We start from the raw sequence: 24266 nt of genomic DNA, 5'->3' as shown, positions 1-24266 counted from the left end.
GAGTTGTGGTCAATAGAATAAACTGAATTCTGTGAATGTCAATTTATTAAAACAAATTTGTTTATTAGTATTTTATTGTATTTGTGAGTATAATTGAATTATTACATTTGGATTGTAATTATTTTATCTACAAATGAAAAAAGTATTATTTTACGTTTAATTTGATAATGCTATTAGAATAATCCTTACAAAGTTTCCTTTTGCTTAGAAATTGTGCGCATCACTTTGCTACTTTCTTGCTTTGGCATTTTCGCCAGGATTTCTGTTTTTGTGTTCTTACAATTAGTGCTCGTTCATTAATTCCGCCCCGTCCTGCAGTATATTTATATTTGTTGTGGCCCGCTATCTACTTATATTTATTCGTGCCTTTTGTGTCTCACATTGTTGCTTGCGCTCGGCTTCCGTTCGCTGATTACGGCAATTCATATTCGAAGTGCGGCGGCGATCATGAATAGGTTTATTGTTTCCACTTGTCAGACTCAAGCTTTGCGTTTCTTTTGAGTATTCATTGAGTTTGAATTCGTTCGCTTTCTGCTAATTGCAATTAATTATGCATTATGTAAGATTGTGAGCATTCTTTGCTACTTAACAAAGCAATTGGTCATATTTACAAACTGATATATAAAAAAAATGTTTGAGTAACAATAATTAACTTCATGAAATAATAGTTAGTTTTAAATGAATGAACTCTACTCTACGGATTTTTCCCTCTCTTGTGCGGATGCTTGGCTTTAGTGAAAACCGAAAGCGTCGCCCGTAATTAATTGAAACAGTGCATTAGTGACCGTTGTAGCCCGGCGCTTCCACCACCGCTGAAAATGCCACTCGCCAACCGAGCGAGATGTCGCGCAATCTTTCGACTCAAGCATCTACATCATCCCTTCTAGTTTTCTGCTCTTTCTTTTATTGGATTTTTTTCTTTCTTTGATTAGGGTTTTTCTACTTTGCCACGAAGGCTTTAATTTGTACAGGTTTTTGCTTTATTTTATGTCTTCTACTTTTTTTTATCAATGAGCGTACCAAATATAAATTCCACGCGTGGCGAAGTGGTAGGGGGTTGAAAAGGAAGGCAATCCCAATTTGGCGATGTTCATTTGCTCCCGTTGCGAGGCGTAACGACGGCCGGCACGAGCATTTCACTTTCTGCGCTGCTATTTTTCCTTGTTTGGGTCTTCTTCTGGTGTGGTTTCCCCATTTCGGAATAGAAAAAGGACGAAAAACGCCACCTAGATGTGTCCCGTTTCTAAATGTACTTTACCCTCCGAGCATTTCGAGGGTGCACACTGTTCGATGTCAGCAATAAAATACCTATTCAAATACTGCGTGTTTTCGAAATGAATAAAAACACAAAAACACATAGAATATTAATGCAATACACAGTGTTTTAAAACATTATCTTCTTATTTATTACAATAATTTCATATATTTTTAGTTTATTTTTGTTTGGTTTATAAATGATTGCCGTTTGTATTATTTTCGATTTGTTTGCATCCGGTGGTGTAGATTTTATCTTTCTGTTGTCCAGATTTCGCAACCGAATGTAAGTTGTGACCGTTGTTGGTCACATCGGTTGGGTCCTCTCGGACCGCTGGCAGTATGCCCGGATGCGTCCCACCTTCGAGCTTCGGTCGTACCTTTTCCAGCGTGTCGCATTTTCCGCTCGTCCTTTTTTGGCTTTGCTGGCTCTTTCTTTATTTCTGCTCTTTGTGTCGTGCCATCTATATTACCTCAGTGTCGTGTCGGCGTGGGCGGCTTTTCGGCTGCCCTTTTACTGCTTTAATTTTTGATGTCGTTGTCCACGCATATATTGCTCCCTATTGCCAGAAGGTTACAGTTATCTACTCTACTATAATATTAAAAGCTTCATTTTTTCAGATGGATTTTTGCTGGTATTAAAATTTTGAAAGGTCACTGAATATTATCCTCTAAAATCATTAGTTTGTATAAAAAATTGTTCAAATAACATTTATTTATATTTATTTTGTTTACGTTTTATTTCGTTGATGTACTCTAAGTTGAGTAGATTGCAGACGGTTGTCGGTGAATTTTGTATAGCGTTCAGTGTCGTTTTCATTGTCCACGTTCATCGCTCTTCATTTTCCCTTAGTTTCCCTTGGTATTTTCCGGAATTTTCAACGAAGGGGGATTTTTGATATGGTCGATGTAAACAACAATTAATGATATTGGAAAAGTGGCGCACACCCTTGTATAATATTTAACTTTTAGCTTAATGTGTTTGTTTTTTTGTTTCGCTCTGCATTCAGCATTTAACACTTAACTTTTCATATTATTTATTATTTGTCAATACATTTACTCATATATTTTTTTGATACGATTTTTTGCTTCTTTTTTGTTATTGTTATATAATAGTTACTCAACCTCTATCGCCAACACAAATCCGTGTCGTTTTGATTCAATCATCCTCTGATTCAATCACTCCTAAAAGTCCCGCTCGTCATTTTCGGGAGTCTAAGCCCACTGAAAATCTAAATTGATAAAACGGCTAGATCTGTACTTGTACTGCAAACGGAGAGCACAAAGAAAACGCAAGGAGGATAAAGATAAACTTTTATTCATATAATGCGATCGAATCACTGGCGATGCCAGACGAGACTATTGAGTCAATTCCCGTTTTCCTGCGGGAGCGAGAATCCTCGCTTCGTGCCAGCGCAATTTCGGTTATTGCCAGATAAAGGCTTTTGATTTATTGCGTTTGTTGCTATTTATGTGCGCGCCCACATTTGATTCAATCATCTTTTTTGTTTTGCTTTATAACGCGCCTGCGAAACAAAAAGAGATTTGCTCAGTTTTGAGTTTGAATATTTCATTTTGTGAAGTGCAAATCCGGCCTGTTTTTTTGTTAATTTTCTGAATTTCTATTTGACGCGGGAAAATTTGCATTTCTGAGCGTAAATTTCTTGAATGCAGAGATTTGCTCTGCATTGTTAAACATATGAATGACGCTCTGCATAATTACATGGTAAACATAAGAAATGGAACGTTTTTTTAACTATTGAAAACTAATTTTATGTTTGAACATTTTGTAGTTTTCACTCTTTTCACACTATTTTCATCAGTTAGCTTTAACAAAACTAAACAAGCATGTATTCATTATGCATGCGCTCGTAATTAATGTTTCCATAAACATGGACAAGCCCTTTGTTGTTGCTTTCAAACTTTCGGTAGTTTCGAACGTACGTATTAAAAGTTGGCGATGTAGCGTTGCATCGCTCACATTTTATTTGCAGTTACAAATTTCCACTGGAATAAAATATCCGCTCTTCAATGATGCGTCGCATTTAGAATACTTTCTTGTTGCTATTGCCATAAGGATCATTATATTCCTATTAATTTTTTGTCCCTCTTGTCAAGTTTGGATTAAGTTTGACTTTTTGCGTGTGGTTTTAATTAAGTCGAACGTCGTGAAAGTTTGAGTTTTGGCGGTGGCTGCCTTAAATGAACGCGAAACTTTTAACGAACAATGTATTATTAATTAACATCTTATTAATTCACGTTGCGCAATTAATGATTGATGCTTTTGCCAGCCACAAAACAACGGTGATGTATTCAGCAACTCATTTTAGACTGCCGAATGAAAATTATCAAATTTTAATTACAACTCTTATATTTGTGAACTCTTCTTTTTCTATTTGCGCATTATAGTAGTAGCGTACACTTCTGGTTTTCAGCTTGATGTGTCATTTATCAAAATGGAGCATAAAACGTGTGCATTGCACGTGAGATTTGCATCCGAAAAGAGTCGAATTCAAACTCGGGCGAGTTGCTCGCTTTGCCCGACGCAAACAAACGCGCTAGCTGGAAAAAAAGCTCGGCAACGCGTTCGTTTGCTTTGTTTAACAAGCCATAGCACGTACATTAATCTTTTAATGCGCTTACGCGTACAAGCTGCGCGCACCTGGAATTTCTGCGAATCAGTGCATGTTCTGTAATTCCGTGTAACCCACTCGAGATACACTAGTAAGCACTAGTGACGACGAATAATTCCACAATTTGCAAAAATAAAATGTTTTGTATTCAATAATTTCAGAGACTATTATGGTAACTTTTTAAATTCAACATAAACATTGATATTCGCAGATCTTGATTAACTTGACTGTGACATGTGATTGCAGGTCGCAAATTTAGCCAGCCGTTGGTGAATAATCAGCGTGCGATCGAATTAATCAACTCGCGGTTATTGTTTTGACGAAACGGAGAACACTGCTGTGATATTGTGTGTCGGCGATGGTGACGGTGACAGCCGCATCGATAATGAATTAATAATTGTTTATTATAAATTACTATGCAAAATTTTCATAAATTAAAATACAACCTTTACAGTATACTTAAAACTAATCTACAAAATTGTGTTTGATTTTTCGTGTGTTATCCATAAAATAATCACTTTATTAATTAATATTGATGCTATACTAAACACCCTCGCGATTACGCACTATAGCTGGTTTTAGGATGAGATTGGTATGGCTTGCATTGTCCACCCTCGTGATGTGTGTGCACTATTGCAATTTCTGTAAGCGGTCCCGGATGTGTCCGATCCTCTCGCAGTTGTTTGTCGCGCGCACCGGCGCCATTGCGCCATCGTCGTTAATCATCATTAATAATGGAACCATAAATATATCGCGTCCTCCGATCGCCCCGAATTTATACGCGCTGAAGCTGTCAGTGTATCCAGCCGCTGGCTGCAATACCAGATGTTTTCAAAATTCAATTCTCGAAGAGTATTATGGTTTAACCGAACCACATACCAGCTTTTGGAGAATTTTGTGCTTTTGATGTAACAGCATGTATAGTTTTTGTATAATATGGTAATGCACGGGGTGCAGAATCACAAATAAATAACGCACCAAGCGGTAGGGCGATTAATTAACTGCACTCTTTTGTTTGATCGATGATGCGATTGGCGTTTAATGCGTTGGTGACGAATATCAATTACCAATTGTACTTTTCGGTATTTGTCAATATTGTTTCATATCTATTTGACTGGCTCATTCAATTATTCATTTTCAACAACATATTTATCAAGAGTTTTGGCATATAATTGACTTTTCATTGTTAAATAATGGTTTTATTTAAAAAGGGACAAAATATTTTAATTCAATTTGTTATTTATTGTTGCTATTTGCATTTTCAATTTTTTTCCAATTTGAAAAAATATTTCATTTGCTTCATTTGTTCTAAATTTATGTCAAAACAAAAGTCCTGATTGGCCTCCACGTTTAGAGGATGAAAGTCAATAAGTAAAATCCCCTATTTGGGCGTTTGCCTTCATTAGACGTGTCGCAAATTCGATTCAATTCGTCACGCACCAAGCCGTGAGGTTTCAGGTTTGCTTCGATTCGAACATTCCGAGTGGTCGAGAACCGTTGATTCCGCTAACGAAATGTGCAAACAGCCGAAACACGACACCCCGAACGAGGAATGCTCCTGATTAGATTGTCACGCTCTGAATTCATAATAATCCAATGATTTTTTCATACACAAATTTAATTCCATATTTAAATTATGTAATTTAATCGCCAAAAATGTATGCTTTGCGAAACAGCGAAGTGGTAACACGTCATGATGATGAATTAATTCAGATGTACTTGTTTGGCCACGAAAGCCGCAAAACGTCAGCGTTAATCTCACACTCAGTGAATCCTGAATTCGGAATTCTGACTTTCAGCATGGCGCACGAGTGCATTTTGGATGCACACTGACTGTCCAACGACAAGCTCTTCATTCCGGAGATGAGTTGATCGTCCTTCTTGTGACGCCGTGCTCACAGGAGCGTAAACAGATACAAATTGGGGGGATGCACACACATCATTCCACCGAACCGACCACCGGTGTGCCATATCTTTCATCCTGCTGACGTTTACATTTTCATATCTTCATACTGCACAATTTCGCATATCTTCTCTTCTTATGGACGTTCCGAGCGTTCTGGCGTGAGATATGATTAGCCGACTAATATTCATTTGCAGCCAGAATATTGTTTCATATTCTGTTGTGGCTTTTTCTACGGTTGTATGTTACGTTGTCGACTTCTTGAATTTATGTTTGGGGCGGAAATGAAGCAAAAAAATATAAAAACATTTCGAGACCATTACGCGTCGCTCATGTTGCCGTCTGGCATTTTTGCGTTTTACGCGCACCTCATTTGAGCTTTTTAGCATATTTTTTCCAGTCGGCGAAAGCTCTCTTCTTTCATTTTTGAGCTTTCGCTTCCACCCTAGTTGTCCCTGTCTGCGCGTGGCACGTCTATCCCTTTGCATGGGCGACAGTCAGGTTAACTTGGTATTACTTTGGGTTTCATTTTTTTCTCGTGCGCTAATGTTAACTCTTAACGCATTGTTGCGTTTGTTAACGCTTGGATATTAAGGATATAGAGCTAACGCGCTTTTGTGGCCAGGGTACGAAAATGCCGACTCAGCCTACGACTGAAAAGGCATCATAATCATAATACAAGTCATCATAACGTCACCAAAACTTTCAGTCAAACTTCTTCTTTATACTTTCTTAGCACATCTTATATACCACAATTATTTTTCTTTGAAAGTAGGTCTTTAGTGCTTTTTTTTAAGGAAGGAAATTAAAAGTAAAACAATCAGCGCGAGGCTTTATTGAAAGATCGCGTGCTGGTTGAGATCCGGCCGAAATTTGTGTTCCGTGCCGCGTGCGAAGGGTAATAGCTCAGGGGCGGTGCTGCGTCCATTTGTTGCGATTGGGGCTACTACTTTACTTTGGCTTTACTTCTCTGCCGCACATGACATGCGAGTTTATAATCATGTGCTTACCACGTAGCTGTATATTTACAAATCGTTTTTACATTGCCCGCAGTGCTTTCAACCCCTGAAAAATCATGATATATTACAAAAGATACGCTTACATGTAGAAAAAGTTTAATATATGTAAATATTTGGAATAAATTAATTTGGGTAAAACCAAGTTACAATTTATTCGGTTAGTTTAACTAAGTACTACATATGAATTGATTAGACGATAATTATTTACATGAAATCGTAATATATTAATGTTATTTTTTGGCGTGTACAAAATTCAGTATTACTGCTAGTATATTACATGTGTACTATTGTTACATCAAAGTAATATTCCGATTCCTGTTTATACTTTGAGTATGAGTTTGGTTATTGGGTATTGCAATTAAATCCAATTCCATTGAGTGAAAATTTGAAGCGTATTGGGTGAACTTTATGAAATTACCGCGCGCGCATAGCAGATGCATTAAAATGTGCATTCACAACTTTACAATGGCGCCACGCGTCAAGGGGTTGAAACCGTTACGCGATTGAATTGAATGCGTTACACTCGCGACTACGAGCTTTGCCGTCCTGTGTGAACAAACAAACAGAATTTTGGCAACTATTTCAATCCTCGTGCGAATTTTGCCAGTTACTGATGAAACGACCCGAAAAAACTATCCGATCACATCGAATAAATTAGTTTAATTTAATTTTACACTGGCATTCACTTTATTTTTGTGATGTAAAACATTTTAAATTTAATTTATATATTGATTTGTAATGGATTTGATATATATACGCAAGTATTAATTCGGATTAAAAGTAATATTTGCATTATTAAAATTTCGGCTCAATTCATCGATTCCAGTAATAATGCATTGCGCCGAATAATAATATGCAAGTTATTTTCTCGTTTTCGTCGTAGCCCATATTTGCGACGTCGCGGTGCATTCGCGTTTGTTTCCGGGCGGCGGCGGCGTGCACGAACCGCGCGACCGCCACCAACGTGCACACGCGCGCGCCGCCGTCGTCGTTATCCTTTCGACGTTTTGGCCGCGCACCGACGTTCAGTCGTTCGCCACCTTTCGCGCCGCCACCAACACACGTCACGTGCCCTTTTTGCAACTCGCTCGCAACTCTCGCACGAAGCGCAACATTAAACCGTTTTAAAATTGAATGCATATCTCTAATCTTCGGTGTTAAGTGTGATTACAAATCGTATTTTTAAGCAAAGTGTTAGAATATATTCTGTGTAATATACTTAAATGTTGAAATTGAATTGTTGAAGATAATTAACTATGAAATAATTGTTAAGCGATTTAACATTTCATCAAATTAGCATAGCGAAGAAGATTGCGAAAGGATAATCGTGCACTTGTTAACAAATTTCGTGTGCGTAAAGATGTGAAACTTTGCCTGAACATTTCCAGCGAGATTAAAACGATTTTCCACTGCGGACACCAACGCAGTGCACAAAAATAAACACAACACTAATTATTATGGATTAAAACGGGACAAAGCTCGGATTAACACGCGAAAATCCCGTATTTTCCTTTACGAAGTAAGCAAATTAACATAATTTTACTGTCATTACTTTAATTATAATAATAAAAATAATATTTTTGTTCGTTATTATTTATAAAGTGTATAATCTTGTATTTATTATGAGCATATGATTATCATGTGGAAATGGAGTTGTTGAAAAAACAAATAGCAATTTAAAAAGCAAACATTTGCTGGACTGTTTGCGAACAAGGATAATGCATTGTTTCGATGTTGCGCATGTTGATATTGTTGCGATGTCGGAAAGGATATTGCAATGTGTGGATGTAAAACAATTGGGAAAACCGACGGGATCAGGGCTAGCGCGTCCGTCCTCAACAAACATCACACAAGAACAACAATTTCACAAATACTCGTTGTGCGAAATCATCAATACTTAACACATTTACACCCTCGGTAAAGTGGAGTAAAGTATTGCATGAAAAGTGGTTGAGAGGACCGCGGAAAATTACGCGCTGAATATCGAAACGCTTGAATTCTCTGCGGACGCCGGATACGACCACAATAGGAAAACAATGCGTTTTGTTTTGCGTTGACAATTGCTGAATAAATGTCGAATGTATCAATGCAATATTTACTTTAAAAACCGCGTTGTTGCGTGAACACACTTTTACGCATTTTGTCATTTATGTTTGATCGCATTCGATTCTGTCCGATTGCATGCCAAATATCGAATCAGTATTGCCACAAACTGTAGCATCGAGATGAAAACGCATAAATTATTTTTTTTCGCCACGATGACGGACGACGAATTGTGTGCGCTCTCCGATTGGAATAATTTTTTGTGTCCAGCAGACTAACGGCGAAAAAACTTGTGCAAAATGCAAAATTTCGACGAATTTTCACATGCCTTGTTTTCGAAATGGAAATATTGTGTTCGGTTTGCGATATTCTAATATGTAAATTTACTTGTTTCAAAATTGTACTACAATTCGTGACGTGATTGTCAAAACGCGAAAATATATTGTGGATGCGCCGGGAGTGCAATTTCAATCATTAATAATTTACATTATTTTGTGCGAAACAGAAACGTTGGCTTTTATATGAATTAAAATGGCAATATAAATTTTAATTTATTCTTTTTGTGAAGGGTTGATATTCAATCTGGACAAGATTCACGATTGAACTTATTGGATTTTGATTAGTTTGTCGTGCGGCGTAGTGCATGCATAAAAGCTGTGATATTTATTTTTCAATATTTGCATTTTATGAATTAATTTAACATATTTACATTTTTTGTTTCAGAATAGTGAAAGTGACATTTTCGTCGAGATGACTTACAAGTTTGTGTAGTGAAAATTCAGACACTTCATCATCGGTGCCAACATACGTAAGTTTATTTTATTATTGATAGAACTCGTCAATAGACACATTGTTTTTAATTTGATTTATTCATAAAATTTATCTGCGTTTTCTGCATTTTTAACTGAAAATTAACGAACGACGAGGAAGTAGAAAATTCAAGGCGTCGAATTTCCAACCGCAAGATATATTCCCGTCGAGTACGTTTTCGCCGACGTTTCGCCGCAGGGCGAAATTAATCCCACTTTACTTTTATTTGTCGGCGCAATATAATTCTACAGGATGAACACCTCGCACCAAGCGAAACGATACATTCTCATCTCAGAATTTCTTACAGCAAGTTCAAAAAAAAAAGAGAAAAAACTTTTATGTCGAGAGAAACACTCTGTGTGTTAAATATTATGCCACGACTGTGATTGCTCTCCGTTCCAAGGGTCGTGAGGTTTTTAGTTTTCAAGCACATCGCTTCAGGTGGACTATAAATTCTGCTTAAACTTTCGGATTGAATTTCGCACACGACATTTCTACAAGTTGTTTATTTCAATGAAAATATTTAATACGATCGCGACATAGTGGAGGCGCCGGGTTATTTAATTAATTGTGATTCGTCATGCGTAAAATTCTATTTTGTTGGCTTCAAGATCCCTTTCTTTTGAATTAATTAGAGATCTTCGAGTGGGTGTAAAGCACCGCACTCACCCATTCGCTCTCACATTGTCATCTTGGGATTCCCTTAATTCGACGCCGTTTGAACTCTGCCCTTCATCTTCCGCCACTCGGCTTGTCTCGGCGCGCTTTCCGTTCTTTGCGCGGGCGAATCGTTAATTAAATTAAGACGGATTGCGCTGCGTTCGTCGAGGCGTTGAATTATAGATTCGCTTGCTGCCGATCCGACCCTATGCGCTAACCTTTATCGCATCATCCTAGGCTAGCCTAGAAGGATTTTAAGCTTTTGGATTCATGTTCAAGTCGAACTTTTCGCTGTCGATGTAAATCTGCGGACGGCGCAAATGAAGTCGGCGTACAGCCTGCGGGCATTGACGCAGAGCAGATAACTTCGCATAATCAGGTTAAGAATGAGGACGAGCGCGTCCTGTATGAATATAAAGGATAATGAAAAGGCCAAGAGGTCGGGCGGTCGGATGGTGCTCGCGCACAAGACCGCAAGATTTGACAAATGTCTTCTCGATCCCCGAGATTAATTTAATTTCGTGTTAAAGCGCGTCAGAACTGAGCTCCAACGCCCGAAAGCCGCCTGTCGGGATGTCACAACGACCCTTATTATTTCATCACAGTATTTTATACATCACAGAATTTTGGAAATTTTAACGTCAACATAAATATTTCACATTTTGTGTGTGTGTGGTATAGTGTGGAGGCGCCGGGCACAAGGCAAGTTGTGTGGTCGTGCACTCGACAACTATAATTAATCTTTGATGTAGAGTGTTCCCTCAAGAAAATTGTATATAAAAGGATCCAGTTAAATCATGCAATGAAGGAGTTGTATTATTTATTAAATATAATGCTCTGTGTATCGATTAAAACCGCCTGCTGTTTGAAAATCGAATAGTGGCTTGGAACGTTCCTTTCTTTTTTGCTTCAAAAGCATTTTGCTATAAATAATGCATTCTAATATCTGCGAGTGGCAGCTTTAGAGCCTTTTACATGGGAAAACATTTACGTAATATCAAAGCACTGTTAATGCTGCGATATTAATGTATATTGAAATAGAGTTATGGTTTCAATCACACAATACAATTGAATAAATATCAGTTTTGTAACTAGTACAATTTTATTCGCTTACTTTTATTGTTTCAATTAATATTGCAATCATATTTGCTAATAACTGGATAAAAAATAAATTTTATTTTATTATAGAATTTTGTAATTTTGGTTTGTTTAGGATTTTCCCTGGATTAACTGGCAGGATATTGCCTAACAATAAGCATACATTATACACAATTTTAAAGCTAGAGTGAACAGGTTTATCTCGAATTGTTCACACTTTACGTGCACTTTGCACCTACCTTCCAACCGAACTTGTTGTGCAACTTGCATGAGCTCGAGTCCATGACCACACTAAACATCGCACAGCGCTCTGCATATTTTAGTCGCTGCCACTGGACCGCTTCAAATCCGACCGGTTATATGTGCGCTTTTGTTTGAAGCAACTTAAACTCCAACTGGAGCTGAAAGTTGAAATTAACACCATGCAACAACTTTGCGGAAATTATGCAAACTTTGAAAGTCATTTTGTTGAAATATATTTCAGTTTGAATAAGAAATTTTCTATTCTAGCGGAAGTCAATTTATGCTTGCATGGTGAAAAATATTCTCTGACAAAATGTATGAGTTTCTCTATGCTTGCAACGGAACGGAATATTACAGAATTGCTGATAACATGATATTTTTGCTATTAATCTAATGAACTTCCATTGAACCCAACGCAAGTCTATTCAGTAATTCAGATGCGCGCCAAGTTTTCTTCGTTCATGCCGCGAAGAAAACGGAGATCCGCTGCTGCTGCCACCATGAAAAGATGCGCGGCGTTGCTTTGATTCATTGCGTCTTTAATCATGTTTACGATAACGGATAAAGGCGGCGATAAACGGAACGGCTTGCAGCGCAACCACCGCGCCGCGACGCAAATATTTCATTTATATTTTGTAGCCTTTTATCTGGCACATCCTTCTTTCGTCTTTTATTTTTCTTTGGTTACTGTATGCGCTATATATGTGCTATATATCGATTGGGTCTCTAATTCATTAATTTATTAGTTCATCAGTTGCCAACTCGTTAGACAATGACTGGCTGTTCTCTACGTGCGAAAACATACAGAATATCAAAAAGCAGGGGTTTAACATCTCGTTTTGGCAAATCGGACTTTTTGCCGTTTTGGCGCAGATGCGCTGAGTGAGAAAGTGAGCGAATTCAGTCCGAAAGCCTGCGCTTTTTCTGCCGCCTTGCCGCCGGCACAAAACCATAAAACAATAAATTAAACGAACCCGAATGAAAATGTTCATTTGCTAAATGGATTATTTTCATTACGGACGATTTATTAACTTATTATAAAGTTTTCTCGTACGGAAGCGTTCTCGACAATAACACAAATGAGAATTTAGCGTTCGAGAGAAAAGTTACAGCTGTCTGCAGGTCGGGAAAGGTTTTACGATAATTTGTTCCATAAACTTTTTAAACAACTTAAATAAAATTGTATCCAATTGTGACACCTTGTTATTTATGACTTCATTTGATGTTTTATGCTTGTTAAATTAATTTGAATTATTTTCCGTGTTTTTAATTTTTATTGTTGCATTATATAAAGTATTATACTTTGTAAAGTTGCACATGCTCCATTTTTATGAACAAAGAATGTTTATTGTGACAGTTTCGGCAAACTAATAACAGCCCCTGTGGAAAGTACAAGCAAACTTGTCGAACTTTCAGCGTTTTCCGCGGGTTTCGCGGGAGTTAGCGCCGAGTTTGAAAAAGTGTTCAATTGCACGAAATTCTGCAACGCGCTCGCAAAGCGATCGCTGAAAGTTTCAGTGCACTTGGAAATATCATAATTTCTTTGTTTTCCTTTTTTCTTAAACACACAAACTTGCTTAAACAACAAATAAAACTCATACTCCTATTTATCTATTAATTTACGCACTGTGTTTTTATATTTCATTTGATAAAATGAAAATTTTCTGCTCATGTTTCGTAAAATTGAAATTGTGAAAATGTTTTGAGATAACCGGGAAACTAAACCCGAAGTATTCCTTTGATGTTCGCAAAATAAGGGGAGTTAATAAGAAATGTCTTCTAAACTTTGTCATCGCTTACAAAGCAGATGTCGATGAGAAAATAAGTTACTCGAGAGTTTTATAAGCGTCAAATTGATTTATTTGAAAATTGACATCATATTTCAAGAATATACACTTTGTTAATTAAGTGCAAATATTTAGTACTTGTTTACAAGTTGAATTTTTTGTTTTGCTTTGAAACTGAAGATGCAATTCTGGAGAACGCGGCGTTATTTATTTATTTATCAAAGTTAGCCAAGTATGGGCAAGGAAACTTGTCGTCGTGTTAACTTCAGCCCTTAACTTTGCTCTTTACCACTTACTTCACTCACTTTGTTTGCGACGCCTTGCGCTGCCGGTATTTCAATTTCGATAATCCTATGTACTCTACCTCTAGCGTCGTGTCGAAGAACAGAAATTTTTATTTTTGTTTGAACGTGTGTACCAGGCGCACCACGCCTTGTGCAAACAAGTTTCTAGTAGAAGCATCTTTACACTATCACCCTCACTCAGTACCATTCTATTTTATTGCTTTTTTTATTTTTGAAAAGTGTTTGTTAGTTTATTTGCTGCTTATCGTCATATGCGAGTCGCGATCGGGCGCACGGGCGTTAAATCTAATTTTCCGCTCGTGTTCGCTCGAGCGCCGGGCGGAAAAATTGGCGACGTGGCTTGGACGTAGTCCTGCAAGGCTTCCTTGCACGCCTGCACAAAGTTTCGTTTACTCTACAGTCTGCGTCTTATTGCATTACTTTTCTTGCTGGGGTATGAAATGTAATGAACATGAAAAAGAATCAAAAACAAACACTACTTACAATCAACAAGGAAAATAACATTTATGAAAGGTTTCTAAAAGACGCCTAGCGAAACATACCAGAAGTATGTTTATTTTAGAAAACTTTAAAGTTTAACCTAGCATAAAATCAAGTCAAAGATATTTTTGTTTAATTCAACTTAATTTCTTACTGTTTTCCTTTGCGACTTGGCTTGTTGCTCATGTTCATCTGCGGGTGGCAGAAGAGTATTTTGTTATTGGCAGTTTGCGCCGTTTGCTTCGCGAGCGTTAGTTAGACGGCAGGTTAACGAGCCTCGGCGGAAATGACATTACCACACCGCCGCCCAACCCTTTCGGCGTCGGCGGCTTCCAGCTGCCGCGTTTCCACGCAACCATGCCGCTCGCTTTTCCGGTTAGCATGTCGGGCGCACTTCTTGTTTCGGCCCTGTTAAGATTAAAGCGCGCCTTGCACAATACCCGCGCCACACTTGAAGCTGTTGGCTTATGTGCATCCTACCAGCTGTATCTTTGTACCTCTACGATTCCTACCGAATCTATTCGTTCATGTAACATTTGGAATACTTACTTACTACTAACATAATTCCCAACTGATTCAAAGTCAAACAGTGGTATTACTATTAAACTTAAAATACTTGTGGAGACATTGTATTGGATTATGCTGTATATATATTTTTGGGGAACAATTGGTGTATGTTTGAAGGTGGGAACTAAGTGCCGACCAATATTCAACCGCCGCAATAATTTAAATGCCACGGCTATCCATCTCACTAATTCACTCGAGTGGCAATTGGGATCGGCCAAGTCCTGACGCTTTCTTCGCCGGCGCGCATTCCAATGACCCAATTTTCCTTCTAATTCGACTGCCGCTGTAAATTCACTGGAGCGCCTACCTTTATTTGCTTCCTGGACAGGGAGCAAATTGCTCTTTGTTTAGCCCGGCCTTTTTTCTTTTTTAATATCCTTTGAATCGCCAAAATAAGTTTTGACCTGGGTTGTAGCTTAAAATGCATTTTCCGGTTTTGTATTATTGCTGCAGTGCGCGTTGTTTGCCTTGATTATCGCGCAAACTGGATAGCATATGAAAGTGCAATAAAAGCTGCAGTAAACATACAGAGTAAAGATACAGAGTAGGATGGAGGTTGATGACGGCGATGATGAGAAACACGAAAATTCTGCGCAGCGTTGTTTGTGTAGCATCAGGGATTCACAAATGGGAGGCGGTAACACAGGGGTGGCGAGTTGGCAGTAATTATAATGACACCGACGCCCAACGCCAGCTCATTTGCAAGAAGTTTGTTACCGCAGTCGCAAATATATAAAAATACAACGACCAACAACAACAAAAGCGATAAAATAAATTCATATTATAGTTGAAATTAGTTTATCATAGAAAGCACATTATGTTTGAGAAAACATCCGTTGTTTGCATCAAAGAGAAAACTAAAACTGTAAGGAAGCGGTTGTAACGCGAGTGGGTAGTCGTTGTTGGTTGCGGCCGGAATGAAATGCTACGCCTCGGAGGAACGCGTTAAGACGCAGAGGAAGATGTTCGGAAGGATGAAGTACGCCCGACGCCCTGCCACCAACGCAAGCAGTGTTCGCCGGAAGTGTTTACTAGCTGCGTGCAGTGTTTACTGTTTACAACTTACTAACTTGTACACAAATTAGAAATTAGTTCCTCGGCCGCGTTAAGTTAATTTGCCATCGTCTTCAAGACACCATTTACGCATATTCTACCCTGTACAAATCCAACAACATAACTTATTTCGAATTATTCCAATACCGGAAATTGTTTGTGATTAAAACGACAACCGGTTGATGAAACGTTTTTGTGTAAAGAGTGTTTGAATTTTAGGTTTAGGAGAAAAGTTTTAGTGCCATTTGCGGTTGTAGAATTTTAGACTTTTGCAGCGAAGAAAAGTTGTTTCGCACAGCCGGAAATTGGCGGAAATTTTCGGCCGCCAGGCGCAGATGTTGGCTCCCGAAGGCGTTAATAGACTTTGTTTTGTCGCATTGTTGCGCTGCCGAAAGTAATGTGCCGAGTAATGCCGTCAATTAACATTCTTGCGGTTCATTCGCAACTTTATTTTCAAGCGTCGTCGCCACTTTTGCCACGCTTGAATTAAAACGAAACTTGTAACACGAACCGTACTAGGAAACTATAGCACTGAAAACTCCAACTAAACTGAAACATAAAATTGGATTGGGAATACATTTGAGCTAATTTTAGTTTTTAATTGCTTTTCACAATTTTATCTGAAGTTTATTGAAATATAGTCATGAAAAAAACAAAAATGATTTATTTTTTTAATGATTTTCCAGAAGTAAAACAGTGTAAATTACAAATTATAACATTCCTCTAGTTTTTATCTAGTTCACATGGTTTGCAGTACATCAAAAGGTGTCTTTTTTGAGTGAACGAAACTGTGAAATTCTAGGTATCAACGTCAGCGAAAATATTACGCCGTGCTGGACTTTTCACGTCTCTGTGTAGCGTCGTGTGAAAAGAGTGTTCGCGCAAGAGACACCTGTCACCGTTTTGGAAATGCATTCGTTGCGGATTTATGCGCTCGGTACGGGCGGAGGCGGCTTTTACACCGCAAACAGCTGCCTCGCTGAGCACTTTTTGCCGCTGACCGAGTGAAACAACTCGGCAAAGCTGGCCGAATCGTGAAAATCGACGAAAGTTTTTGTCACGTCGCAGTGGTACACTCAGCTCACTGCATTTAGTTAAATAATTAATTGCGGCTTGAAATAAACGTGCGAATAAATTGTTAACGCGCACCTTAACATGTACTTTGAAACTCGTCATTTATTTATAATTTTCTCGGGCGAATTTGTTCGCTTGACATATTTTATTGGCTTAACGTTGGCGTAACGCCAATAAATACAAAGCACATGCGGGCGGGAATCTAAAAATGTAAAAGAAACATGAGAATGTGGAGGAAATCTTTAGGGATTCGAAAGTTTTGCGATCGTCTTCGAGGCGTGCGACGTTCACGTCGCTTCGTGATTGAATGCTGCGCCGGCATTGTACAGCGAGATAGAAACAAAACGAAATCAATCGAATAAAAATGCGGAACATTCGAATTTTAAGATACGAACAAACAATCGGTTTTTAAATTGATTCCTGACAAGGTCTGACATAGGTGTTTGGGTGTCAACGATTGTTTGAAAGTTTTATTTCATATGTGATTTGGGCTTTGTTCGGAAACATTCGGTATTGAAAGTTAAGTTTACTCGTGAGAAAACTATTCAGGACGTATTGCAAATGACCGTCTTTGGAGACCAAACCGGAGATCGAACTTGTAATCCAAAATCTAAGAAGAAATCTGCCTCGAGGTGGATTTCGTTTAGGTTTACTTCATTTTTTTCACATTTTCTTTGATTTTTGAAACTCCAATTTACTTCAGTATACTCCAGTATACTCCAAGTTATAAGGAAATCATCATTTTTATTTGATAAGAAACACAATTTATGTTGTAATTTAATTAAATTCGTCGGGAATTGAAATTATCGACAAAATGCACGCGAATGTTAAACACAATAGCATGAGCATACTTGAAAGCTTTAATCATGAGCCTTCCAAGGCACGAATTCCACTTGGAGCATCTACTTAACCTGAAATTAAAACCGTCTTAATTAATATCCTCGCGTCCCGCCTAGAATTAAATACGCTCTCGTGCACACAACATCGAAACAAAACGAATTCAGGTATAAAGAATAAGAAGCTTTTCATGTAGACTACAGCAGAAATTCTATTGTATTAAATACAGTTTGTATTAAAGCTTGAAAGAATAATTCAAGTGTTTCTATGAGCATATTTCATCGAATATTCATATTTTTCCGATGGAATTTTAGAAGTAGAATGAATTTTTAGTGCGAATGAAATTGGATTAAATTCCATTCCAGAAATGATTCTAATTTGAAGGAATTTTATTGTTTCCTGATCTATTTGTTAGTGAAATTGTTGAGCGAAGTGGAATTTCCTGTAATTAAAACACCTTTTCGTTATTATTATCTACTCGTCTTGGAAATCTTAGGAATTTAGGAAATATGCATTTTTAGACTTTTAGTTTTTTATATTTTTTTAGTAATTTGTTCGTTTTTGGTCGCGTTTGCCTCTACATTTAGTTTCGCTGAACTTTTCATCGTTAGTTTTTATTGCGTCATTTATTTTTCGTTTTGCATACATTTTCGCAAATTCCAATAGAGTTTTTATCCACTTCCATTATCGTTAGAACTAAATTTTCGTTTTTCCAGAAAATATGCGAAATCAATGAAAACTTCATAACCATTATCACTAAATTTAGCACTAGATTATTATAGAATAAATTATTTGATTATTAAAAATATTTTTTGACCATTAGTTAAAAGAAATGTTTTCAAATAAATGTTTTATCTCATTGAAGATCAAGTGATACTGAAATAATGTGTATACGTTCTTAGAAGACCATTTATTTCAATTTCACGCCCGATAATTTCCAATAATCGACAATTAATAACGTAATTTGTCCTTTTTGCCCCTCGACCAAGCCGGAAACGCTCCGCACCCTTGTTCAGGAGTGTGCGGTACAGTAATATGTGAGAATTTGTGGAGGATGTGGGTGGATGCGAGCGCGCCGCGAGAGAGTATGATACTTCATGGCGAAATGCGCTAGGAAGCAATTATATCCGACATATTTTCGGGAGTGCGATTTCACGGGTCGCAATTCGCGCCGAGTCGAACCGGATGGCAAACAATCGGCTGACTGAGCAACCAATAACTGAACTAGTTTCAGCAACGCAACTAAAACCAAAGCGAAATTAGAAATTGCCACAACCAAAGCAGAAATGTAATGATATAATATGAGTGGATTTCATTAACATTCAAACATATTGCAAAGGGATTTATTGCAATGTTTACTTTGTTACATTGCTATTTCAACATTTATTACGATTTTATTCAAAAATAATACTTTTATTGTGTTTGTTTAAGCTTTGTTCAAAATTGAGCCCATTGAATGTGGAAACGCGGATGTCAAAATTATTATCGGTTTTGTTTGATTAATCTGGAATTTGCAATATTGCCTGGCTTTTGGTAATCAATTGAACAGTCAAATTAAAACAGTGTATAAACCAAACAATAAAACACAAATATTCGCTAGTAATTTTATATCTTTTTACCCCAATTTTTATCGGAATTTATCATGAGTTAAGTGAAATAAACCTTAGGCAAAGGAACAAATAATTGGGGAGCACACATATTTTATTTGTTTGTGGGTCATAAAACGTTCTATTTTGTGGGTAAAAAAAAGTAGTGAATGTCTAAAACGGCGTGTGCTCTCGGGCCATCGGGACGAAAACGCAAATTCCCTTCTATCCCCGAGCAGCGAGAGAAAAACGACGCGAGAACAAAAGTAAAAGTCATCCGTGACTTAAAGGCTTGTCGTTTCGCTTTCGAGCTTTGCCTTCGTTTGTGTTTTTTGTTTTAGTTTGCGCGTTATGCGAGGCAAATATTTATAATACAAACCCGTTCTTAGCTTGCTGTGAGTGAAAAGGAGTATATTTATCTGGAACATTTGCAAACGAATTTGTTGCTATTGCCATCTCCAACGTCACACGCATGCCTATTTACATCACAAAAAAGCAACCATTCAAAACACATTCGGGTATTCAAACTAAACCAAACATAAACGTACAAGTGTTCTACAGGATGTAACAAAACTAATCCTATATAAGTTGTAAAATGCAAAATTCTGCTTTAAAATTTTAATTTAAACAAAATCACTTCGATTTTTCCCAAATTGAAACATCGAATTACACCGTAATCTATTTTAATACTCTGTAAGCATGTTGTGTTTGTTGCGATGTGAGTTTTTAACCGACGCACAAGAAGCAGAATGAACGACACACGACGGAATCCAGCGCTGCTCGCGTCGCCGAAACGCGGACGAAATGGAATAACAAATGAGGAGATACGATGGCGGCGCCGGGCCGCGCGAATGTAAAACGCAAGAAAAATACGATTCCCTTGTACCACCTCACGCGAGTATGCGAAAATATAAGGACGGCTTGTTGGGAGCGTTGTTGTGCCGCCCCGGCGCTCCGGCTCGCGCCTTATGTGCGTTTTTTTTTTATTTTACGTTGGCGTGCTGTAGGAGTTTCCCCTCGGGCGCCGCCAGCTATTTTGCATGCCGCACTAGATGCTTGGCTAGGATGTGGCATCCACTTGGTCGGTATAATAACATCGCGCACTTTGTATCGTCGGGCTGTGCGTTCACATCACGTTCTAAAATCATCTTTGCTTGGAATTTCTACGCTGGGCGATCATCTAGACTTTACAATACACCAAGCAAGAAATGTGTATTATCATTACTTGATCTGAACTGTTTCTATAGATTGTCATTAATTTAAATTGACAAGAAGTATTATTTGTTTTTGAATATAAAGTGTTGCTTTATGCTCTGATAACTTTATCTATTCTTTTGTGAATCTTTGAATGTTGAAAGCACTTTGTAATACCTACGTAAAATTAATTCACATTCTTAGCATATTCTAAGGCTATGTTTTACTTGTGATATACCTGGAATGAATTTATTATGAAAGCAATTTTATACAGACTCCCCTCTTAGTCTTTTTCGGTTTTTGGGCTTCTCTCCGCTGGATATGCTATCGATAACGTTCGAATATATGCAAAAAAGAACCCGAAAAAACACCATCGAGTATGAAAAGAACACGTCGCGTCGGGCTTCCCTATTTTACCGCCCGTTGAATTGCACCATGCAGGCACGCAGGAATTCAGAAAAAAACACCGCCATCCAAACGAGCGAAGCCGCAAAATGGCGAAATAAAGAAGAAGAAAAAAACGCGAAAAATGCCACAAACCGCAAGTTCTGCGGCTGCTGCGCTCCGCTAAAGGTATATACATATGAATATCTTTTATGCGATAGGGGGATATCAGTAAGCAGTAATATACGCACGCATATCCATTGCGAGCATATCGAACTGAGCTCATTTGTGTATCTGGATAAAATCCATGAGCATTTTTCTTTGCGTTTTTTTTCTCGCTTGAGTTTTATGTGTGTGTGTTTTTTTTTTCGTTTTTGACGACGATACGTGCGAATGCGTGGATGGCGTGGTATTTTCCAATATTCCACACATTTTTACGGCTTTCCATCGATGGTTGGAACGCTTTACGCGCGTAGCTTTCCTTTGATGCTTGCTTTTGTTGCACATTGCGGGGAAGTTCTAACAAATGGCACGCACGTGCACAAATTTCGTTCTGTGGCCAAAAATATGGTAAAAATTTCGAATATTATTTATATACTTGAACATTTACTGCCGAAATATTGTTTATCAAGCTAAAATTCCAGGCAATACCTACACATTTTTACTTTGTATCAGTTTTGATTAGTATAATATATAATGTAGATTGATTCTCTGTGAACCATTATTTCGCTTGTGAACATTACTTTTGAACTTTTGCTCACTTCTTCATGTTTATTTTCCGCGAAAACAAATGTAACTCAATGATGCTAATTTAAATCATCGCCCCCATGCAATATTCATCGGGTGCGTTCAGTATGCCGAACGACGATAGCGACAAATGGTAAACAAACGTTTTTTTAATATTTCCAAAAAGCGCCCGTTTGGAAATCCGCTCGTTCGCCATTTATCACCGCCGATTCCACGTCGATGCCGCCGCGCGCGCTGTTATTTTCGCTGCTCGTGCGGGTCAAATCGTTTCTGCGTGCCGCAAAAAAAATCGCACGGGAGAATAATTTCATCGATTGCGTGAGGCCGCGTTTTTCATTATTCCGAGGGGCGGCACCGCAAGCGGAGGGTGCGAAGCCGAAGAGCAGATAGATCACGGACGTTTGAACGTTCAAATGCTGTTTATCACGGCTTGTGTTGACATCAAAACGGCGAAATGTAAAATATGCGAATATTCATTGTGGAAATTACGCCGGATATTATGAACATGCGAGAGACAACCATTCGAATTTGTTTGCTTGTGTTTTTTGGGTGTGATTTAACCTGCCAGTGATTTTACTTTATTGATTTTTCAACATTGCATTTGGTTATCTGTGAAATCTCGAAAAGCTGCAGAAAGATTTATCTGGTATAGCCGTTTGACATTGGCGCATCAGTCGTGTAAATCTTTCTTTTCCCGTGGTGTCGATGCCATTTTTGCTAGTTGTTTCATTTTCTGCGCTTTGGGGGCGCTGAGCTTTCAACGCTAGTCGAAGACGAAAGGATTTACGAGTTTTACGCCGTGTGAGCAAAGTTTTGCAGTGACACGATCGGAAACCAATTTAAAGATTCCAAATCTTTCTAATAGTAAACTTTAACTAAACTTTATCAAAAAATGAAAATTTGGACACTTTTTTTAAATTAATTCATTTTGCATTTAGTCTTTAATGCCTCTAATTATTTTTTATTTTTCTGGTGCTTCATTTCGGGTGTTTTCCGTAGAATTTCGAATTGGAACTTTCGTTAGGATTGCGAAGATTAAGAACGTCGAAGCGAGCGTCTCACGTACGCCAGTCAGCGCTCGAATCGAGCGTATAATGAGAGCAGTTTTGCTGTGGAGGCGGCAGCCGGGGGGCTGAAATGCGCGCCTGGAGAGAACCGGAGAATAGGTCTGATTAAGACGGCGGAATTTATCGAACTCGTCGCTCAATCGTCGTAACCAGCTCGCTTGTCTTCTGGAAGCTGGTGGGATTCCACCTTTCATAGTTTCTACCGTTTTCCACAACGCCTTCTAAGTCTTTCTACCGTTTTCCACCGGAGTTCCATTACTTTCTCTACATTTGCCGACATTCTCAAATTGTTCCACCAGTATATTTCCATGAAAGTGATTTTTAAGTAAGTTATTTATATTTTATCAAATTTGTTTTTATTCAGTAGCATCAGAAGCAAAAAATTAAAATGAAGGAAATTAGACTCCGACTGCAGTTTGCATCTGCTGTTGCAGAAAGTAGCAACTAAAAATTCGAAAGCCGAGATGAGCCACTTAAGAAAAGTGCACAAACGGAAATGAATCCATAAAGAATTCTCTTTTAAATATAGATTTATGAAACTATAAAGAAAATATATTTTACAAAAATATCTAAATTTGATTAATTTATTATTTATTGATTTATACGAAGTTATAATACTGCTACGCCTCATTTATTTTATGGGCTAGACATTAAGGAAGCATCTTTTTGGTAAACGAAAGTTTTTAGTTTGTTTGGTAGACCGCGGAAGGTTATTTTACATTTTTCGGCGATTTTATAGCTTACTAATATCGGTTTTCCTCAAACCGCTGGCCGCACACTTTGAGGACTCTTCGAAGCCCACTAAATCACGTCCTAAACTTTTCTTCTTTTCGCCGTCCGCGTTCTTTTTTTTATTGTGGCTCTATTTACTGGGATTTTCTATATTCAGCTTCTCGTTCTGGTTATGGTTCTGTGTAGCGGGCTCGAAAGCGAAATGCGGAGTCAATTCAACATGTTTTTCATCTTTGCGCCCGCATTGGATTTTACTTTTCTTACTTCTATTCGGATTCTCATTCTTATTCCGTATTCTTTTTGTTGTGCGACTTGCGCCGCTCTTTTATGGTATTTTATTTATGCCCATGCATTGTAATGCCCCGGCCTGTATTTTATTCGACGTTTTATATTTTTACGATTTGGAAATGTTAGGAACAGCGAAGGTAGAGAACGTCCTAGATTTTCTTTCCAGAATGGACGAAACTTAAAGCGTCAACTTTGCGCGAAGCGTTTCCAAAAATAGGAATTTATGTTGGTTTAGTTTCGCGTCTCCTTCACTTCACTTCGAATAAAAATGGGCAAAAGTTTGTTATAAATAAACGACAACTAATATAAAAGTCGAATTTAGCGAGCGGAAAACTTTTCGAAATATGTGAAATATTTACTGCTTCTTTTCACATGCGTAAATTTTCCTGCAGTGAATGTTAATGTGATTAATATTTATATAAAATATTTATTTTTCAGGTTTTCCTTGTCATCATACATCAAAGCAGAGATAATGGGGACAGCACTGAAAGCCTTCGTTTTT

General features: G+C 37.9%; 1 long non-coding RNA gene across 3 annotated transcripts in view; it reads left to right on the top strand.

Moving 5' to 3' along the window:
• Positions 1–24258, top strand: part of LOC135801634 (uncharacterized) — a 49467-nt gene extending 25209 nt beyond the window's left edge. For 2 of the 3 annotated variants that reach the window (XR_010550411.1, XR_010550410.1), the window contains 2 exons: positions 9576–9660; positions 24203–24258. This is a non-coding gene — a long non-coding RNA (uncharacterized lncRNA). Of the gene's footprint in view, positions 1–7703; positions 8329–9575; positions 9661–24202 lie in introns of those variants that run through there. The other variant, XR_010550409.1, reaches the window with a different exon arrangement.
• The last annotated feature ends 8 nt before the right edge of the window (positions 24259–24266 follow it).

This window comes from Atheta coriaria, unplaced genomic scaffold, assembly GCF_025399875.1.
Source record: "Atheta coriaria isolate IRGN ID8LTWV9N9 unplaced genomic scaffold, Caltech_Dcor_3.1 hic_scaffold_11_pilon, whole genome shotgun sequence".
In the NCBI taxonomy this organism is placed as follows: Eukaryota; Metazoa; Arthropoda; class Insecta; order Coleoptera; family Staphylinidae; genus Dalotia; species Dalotia coriaria.
The sequence above is the reverse complement of the archived record's forward strand: the minus strand, read 5'-3'. Positions and strand labels throughout refer to the sequence as shown.